Genomic DNA, 7019 nt, shown 5'->3' on the forward strand with positions numbered 1-7019 from the left:
CCTTATTGTGTTGTCATTAAGTAAAGTGTGTTTTCGTGCGCCATAGTCTTGTCATAATAATATTTTCAGCATTTGTATAAGTGCAGAAAGCCGTGCAAGTTGTTCGGACTCCATGTTGAACATGACCATGCAAAATGAAAACTGACAGTAGCTTGCTTTTCTTCTTCATCTTGCATACTCAACAACAATAACAACTCTATTTAAATGATGATGAGTGGGGAGTTCTATCGCCAGGAGCAATACCCTACCCCATTGCTGTGGTCATGCGGTGAACGGAATATTGAGTCCTACAGTGTGCAAAAACTTCAAAAGTGCTTTTCGGCCAGAGTATTGACGGGCTGGGTTTGGCCATGGACCAAGCAATTTTGACGCGTGTATTCATTTTCAACATAACCTATGTATGTTGTGTTGTGTACCTGCACATTATAGTCGAATCATGTGAGTCGTGAATTAATCGTGTTCGGTTGCGGTGCCGTGCCGTCATGGGTCAACATTGAGGGGCACGCTATTCTATACCGAGTAGCGGATAGAGCGATCCTACAGCCAGGCGTTCCCTCTGGTGTAGACCAGTCATGTAACCATTTGGCTAATAAAAAGGGTTGCAAAATTCCTAGTTGTCCACCCCACACTTCCAAGCTGGCAATGAGGATGGGATATACTGAGCCTTCTACTGGGAAGATTGGCTTTCGTTCGTCATCGCACCTGATTCACAAATTCACGGCACTCCAGGGCAGCTATTGGAACAACCCGTGAGTTTGAAGTTTCAAATCCTTCTTCATGGGATGTCTACGCAGATCAACTGTGCTTCTATCGCTAAGCTAACACTATCATGGATGCTGCAAAGAAGCACACTACACTGTTGGCTATTTGTGACTGTTTCGCGAGTGACTCCATCTGACAAGTTCTACGATGAACTGAGCTGAAAAGTCATGAAAGAACTGATGTTCTGAGGCTGGAACAACATAGAAGGGACAAATACACACAGAGCCTCAAATGCCTAAGAAATTAACGATGAAAGATGAAAGTCACTGAAAAGGTTAGTCAGCTGTAGGACACGAACCCACATCTTCTGGATTGCCTAACTGAGTGACTGAAAAGTCACTTCACTTTGAAGCCTTCAGTAATTTACAGCAGCTTCCAGTTCCAGAAACGCTTACAACATTTTGACAGAGGGGTCACTATATACACGTGACTGAGTGGCATCGGCTAGCTGAAGACTGCAACTTCATATCGCTACTGAGTACAAGACTGTGTGATAAACTTTTGTGCGGAATATGCGAGCAACAGCGACGATTGCTCACAGAACCGGACTTCACCTTAGACAGCGCCAAGGCAAAGGCTGTCACCGCTGAAGAAGCAGCTCACCAAGTAGAGGAGAAGCAAACTCAGGGCACATTGCACATGTGAAGGACATTCCTGTGACTTTGTGCCACAGATAGCGTCCCCCCCCCCCCCCCATGACCAGTGCCCATTTTTGCGAAGCAACATGCCGGTAGTATTGTCACAAAAAGGGACATATTGAGTATGCCTTGCGAAGAACTCCCGTGCCCGCAAGGGACAGACCTCGGCTCAGCAATATGCGGCGACGAGCTGAAAAAAGCTTCGCAATCTGCACGCACAGTCGAGCATCCAAAACAGCCTGAATCAGATACCACAAGTATCTACCAGATGAACACTGTGAATGCAACAAGGGCATCTACCCTGTGGAAGCAGTATACCCAGTATAAGACTAAACGGGCTAGAATAGCAGATGGAATCGACTCAGGATCCGACCACTGTACCGTTTCTGAAGCAATGTACAAGCGCATATGGCCATAAACGGGGCCAGTTATCCATCCACCCTCAATATCCTTGCGTGACTTTCATTACATTCTCTACATGGTCTCGTCTTCATGTAGACTTCGCTGGTCCATTTCAAGGACAGTCATTTCTTCTTGTAGTGGATGACTACACGAAGTGGCTGGAAATGAAACTCATGGCATCTATATCAATCGAAGCTACAGTCAACGCATTACGTGAAATATTTGTTAAGCATGGCATTCCAGGCGTGGTAGTTGACAATGAACTCTATTTATGTCCTCCCAATTTCAGACGTTCCTCGAAAGAAGACAGATTCTCGTGGCGACCTATCATGCCTCAATTGAACAGATGTACAAACCATGAAGGACTGTATGTGCGAGGAAGTTGGACTTTCACGTTTCCTTCTGCACCAGGACAGCGACACAAATTAAAGTGGGTTTAGGCCAGCCGAACTGCTCATGAGACGACAGTTTAAGACCGGTCTATACGTAGGCTGCACCCTGACCTCGTGAGTGACTGTCAGGAGACAAACAAGAGAACGCAGAAGGAGCAAGCCGGAAGAGTGAGGGTTTTCAGTAGCTCTGATCCAGTGTACGTACGCAACTACGTACGGACAAGGACAGCCATGGATAAGCCAGGACAGCCATGGATCTCCGCCATAGTTGAGAAACCTACAGGACCTGTCTCATACAGAGCGATCACTGAAGACAGTAGAGCTCTCAGATTCCGCCTGGATCAAATGAGAAGCCAAGCAAGCATGCGAGCAAGAGCGAACGACCAATTGCCAGAGCTGGTTGACGATTCTACTGATGCCTCTATAAGCGACTGCACACCTCAAGGACGTTTGGCTCTTGCACCAAGTACAGTGTGTCCAGCAGTTGCTGATTCCCCAGTCGCCCTGGAAATAAGCGCGTCTTCACCACAACGTAACAGCCTCATTTCTAGGACCGGGGATGGCGCCCCGGGAACCTGTGTGCTCTCGTAATCGTATAAAGAAGAAAAACTTGGACTGTGTTATCGAGACGTGAGGAGGGGGGCATGGGTGACCCATTCCCGAGGACCGTAACTTCTCTCGCCCGCCCTGCTCATTTCATAATTTCGCGTCCGCGACATTTTAACGGCGGCATTATGACGACAGGGGGAGAGGGTGTTGTGTACATGCGCATTATGGGCGAAGAATCGCGTGAGTCGTGAATTAATCGTGTCGGGTTGCGGCGCCGTTCTGCCTGCGTCAGGTATCAGGCACGAGCTCTTCTACCGGGTATCAGATGGAGCGATCCTCCAGTCGGGCCTTCCCTCTGGTGCAGACCAGACATGTAATCATTTGGCTAATAAAAAGGGTTCCAAAACCCCGAGTTGTCCACCCCAATTTTCTAAACTCAACACGTTTGGTAATCAACAGCCCTTTCCTTGGTTGCCAGTGAGAATAACACAAAGAAAGTTGCCATTTGATAAGTGACATATGTACCCTTGTCCTAAACGTTGCCCAGCTACACTGAAAAGCTCTGTGCCGTGAATTCCCACATTTCATTTTTTCTTACTTTGCAGAAGGAAGAAAAACGAAAGGTAATAGCAGTCAGTTGGTTCCAAAACTTGCCCTGTGCGATTTTGACATGATACGATGGGAATTGAATTTTTGTGTATAATACAGTGCGTGTGAGAGAAATTCACAGCCGACGACAGCATACCTTCGGACTGGAGCATGCTTATATTGGAGGAATCATATTCCACCTGCAGCTTTCATTTGTTCTACTTTTTGATTTGCTTATGTGGCCTCACCCAAACAGGTAAGGCCTTCCAAAAATTGCCTATAGGCTCATTGTATTGTCCCCCTCCACGGTAATCTTTAGTAAAAGGCGAAAGATTAGTACGCGGATTTGAAGGGAGACCTGAGCATGACCGTAAATCGTTTCGGCGAAAACGCGTCTTTCCATGTCTGTTTACGGCTGCAACGGTGACTTCGACAGCGTGAACACTATTGTACGTCGCTTCCATTCAGTATGTAAAAGGAGAAGAACGTGTTCCTGTATAGCGATTAGTGGTCTACACGTTTCTTACTCAAATCATTCTGTTCCTCAAGACCTCGGTAAATTTCTGACCAACTGTTATCGCCTCTACGGTACGCTGCCCGGTACGTTGTACAATACTTAGCGGTGTGGCCCAGAGATGGCACCACGAGATAACTTTTTGAAACTGTCAGCTTGCTTGGCGTTGCAACCTGTTGTAACTACGTAATTGTAGCATACGCATACACATTATTATTTCTTCAAGTCGTAACTTGACATCAAACGTTACTGTGTGAGATATGGACGGCTCTGCATCTGTACACTTGTACTGTTGCACTGTAGTATTGGTGTAAAAGATGTACAAATACTAAACAGCACACAAAGGCCGATAACGCGGTTATCGTATGACACAGTATATCGAGATGTAATAGTTTTTTTTTTACCATCGTGACATGTAGGTGGTGCAAGCGTTTAGAGTTTAGACTTCACGACTTCACTCTCGTAAGCTGAGCCAATCCAATCCTACCCGGGAAGTCCAATCGTAGGTTCATTTTGAAATCCCGGCGCATCAATACTGTTTTCATGCGGGGTGTAACACGAAATAAAGTGATCGATATCCCCGTTGCAAAATAAACTACTGTAAATAAATGTCATCTGACTGATGATATGCACAATCGCACGCGGGAAACTGCCAACAGCGGAACTGAGGCTACCCGTCGATGAAGCGAACATAAAAATGAGGACAGCACGAGAGACACTCTACACTTTCAACCAGGTTTATCAGATCACAAGCCCCCCCCTTGAAAGAGAATGAGTCTGGGTCCACCACTGCTCGTGAAGCCATATTGCAACACGACTGTATGGACAGAAGTCCTCTGCTATCCATGAAATAGCACATCGGCCATAAACTCATATGCACTAATTAAATAAATATCCTGACTTCAAAATTTTGCTTCTTACGCATACGGAACCTCCGTTTTATGTATCAGGAGGGCGATTCCTCGCTAAAACGTCCAGACACGCTCGACAACCCCGCATTTTTTTCTGGAAAAATTCTAAGGTGTTTCCGGTCACATGTAATGTTTGACTACGAAGTATTTCTGCGCTGATGTCGTGCGTTCCAACGCTGGGCACGATGGAAAAGTGCGCGCTTCGCCAAAACCACTGTACGTTAGGACTTAGGATTTAGGAAGACACCTGGCGCACACTGAAAGCGAGTGGAATTTTGCCGTCTTTTTCTTCCGCGCCCGCCGCCTTATACGCACACGTTACTTTGTTCATTTATTTCTTTGCTAATTTTTCCGTACCATATTTCTCTATGCAACGCGTTCTTTGCGATGTACCTGTTGCGGTCATTCATTGCCCCGCTTTCGGCTAACTGGTGTTTCGCCAGCCAGTGTTGACAATGTGTTGGTTGACTGCAGATCATCAGCTCTCGCTGAGGTTGCCCTGCCTCCCGTGTCCTCATCGTCCTAGTACACCGGATGCAGCAGCCTGGGCAGAGCAGGTCTCACGGTATCAAAACAGGTTGCGCCTCAGCAATGCGCAGTGTCGCACCTTCTATCCCTCTTGAACTTTTTTATGATCTCCGAAGGGGTTGTGGGACACAGTTTGGAAGCAACCAGGGAGGAATACTTTTATATACAGGGTGTTTCCTTTTACCTACAACAAATTTTCATACAAAAGGGAATTGCCTTAGGTCGGTTTTACTTTTCTCATTGGATTACTCGGCGGGGCAGCTATACTAGGAACCCCCCCTTTTTTTTTTGCTCAATTAGGGGACTAATTAACGGACATATTTCAACTTTTTAATTATTCACATTGCAATTGCAATATTAAAGCCAGATCACCGCATGATCCGCTCGAATCACTGATGAAGCCCTAAAGTAATCTCAGCGCGTGCTATAGACGCAAGTCTTTCACCTCGGCCGTCCGCTTGGAACATAAAGTGCACGCATGATCGCCAAAAGAGCGACGATGACGTGGAAGCGACATGCGCAAAGTTGGCAAACCCTTATCGCGGTATGTTTCACGATCTTTTTGTTTTTCTTTTCCCTTCCTTCATGTGTTCGCAATCGCTTGCCGTATCAGCCATTTCATCCTGCCTGACACAGCACTTGCCCTTCCCCGGTACGATAAGCGCTGATTTGTAGTGGTGATGCGCAAAGCTCTTTGCGAGCAAAAAAGAAAAAAAAAAAAAACAAAGATCGTGAAACATAGTTTTTCTGTGACGCTAATAAGTGAGGGCGGAGATATCGACGTCACCGTCGCTCCTTTGCCGACCACTTGAGGTGCGCATCAGACGGCAGAGCAGAAGTAATTAGGTCTGTGGCGCGCGCTGCGATTACTTTCGTGCTTCGTCAGTGGTTCGAGCGCATCGTGTGATTACAATCGCAATTTGCTCCCTAAAGTCAATAATTAAAAAGTCGATTAACGTATCTCTGTTAATTAGTCCCCTAATTGAGAATAAATACAGCTTCCTTGTAGCAGCCTCGTCGAGTAGCCCAATGGCGAAAGTGAGAGAGTCCTAAGGTAACTCTTCTTTATATGAAAATTTGTTGCAGGTAAAAGGAAACACCCTGTATACAGAAAGTAACGGTGGGCGCACACTTGAGTGATACACTCTCCTTTTTGTGAGGGTGTTCTTGTGGCAACCCTTTGGGCCAATGAACATGTTTCGAAAGGAAAACATGATTCTCTAGAACAGAGTAATATTGTAATAAAAATTAAAGACGATAGAGAAGGCGCCCGTAAACTAAAGTAACAAATTGCAATTTTAGAAGGGGGCGAGACAGGGGACATAATAGATAACAACCGTAGTTTTGAGGCAGGTACAAAGTCGTTTAAAAAGCACACACACATTCTTCGCGAAGGACAAGTTGGCGTTTAATGGGTTTTTTCACGAAGCCCACATAATTCAAATGACGTCCGAACGAAGAATGAAATATATCGCAGCAGTTTCATTGGCAGCTGTTGCTTTTCATTAATCGAGGGAACGAAAATATATTTACCTCACTGAACTGCAGTGATTGATAAAGCTTCTTCTTCTTGAGAGTTCCGAGAGGTCAGTCAACACAGGACTTGCTACTCCCGATGCCTCTCCTTCAGACATGCTGCGTACAGCGACTACTTGAACGTTTCACACCCAACATGTGACTGACTGACCCTGACCATAGGCGCCGTGCAAGCCGGAAAAGTGGCCATAAAATAATT

The 7019-nt window shown here is 46.0% G+C and overlaps 1 non-coding gene across 1 annotated transcript; it reads right to left on the reverse strand.

Annotated features, from left to right (window-relative positions):
- Window positions 1-3576: 3576 nt before the first annotated feature.
- Window positions 3577-3697, reverse strand: LOC135401779 (U5 spliceosomal RNA). Its single transcript, XR_010424911.1, has one exon. It is a non-coding gene; the product is annotated as a U5 spliceosomal RNA (small nuclear RNA).
- Between the last annotated feature and the right edge of the window lie 3322 nt (window positions 3698-7019).

Source organism: Ornithodoros turicata, chromosome 7 (assembly GCF_037126465.1).
Source record: "Ornithodoros turicata isolate Travis chromosome 7, ASM3712646v1, whole genome shotgun sequence".
Taxonomy (NCBI): domain Eukaryota; kingdom Metazoa; phylum Arthropoda; class Arachnida; order Ixodida; family Argasidae; genus Ornithodoros; species Ornithodoros turicata.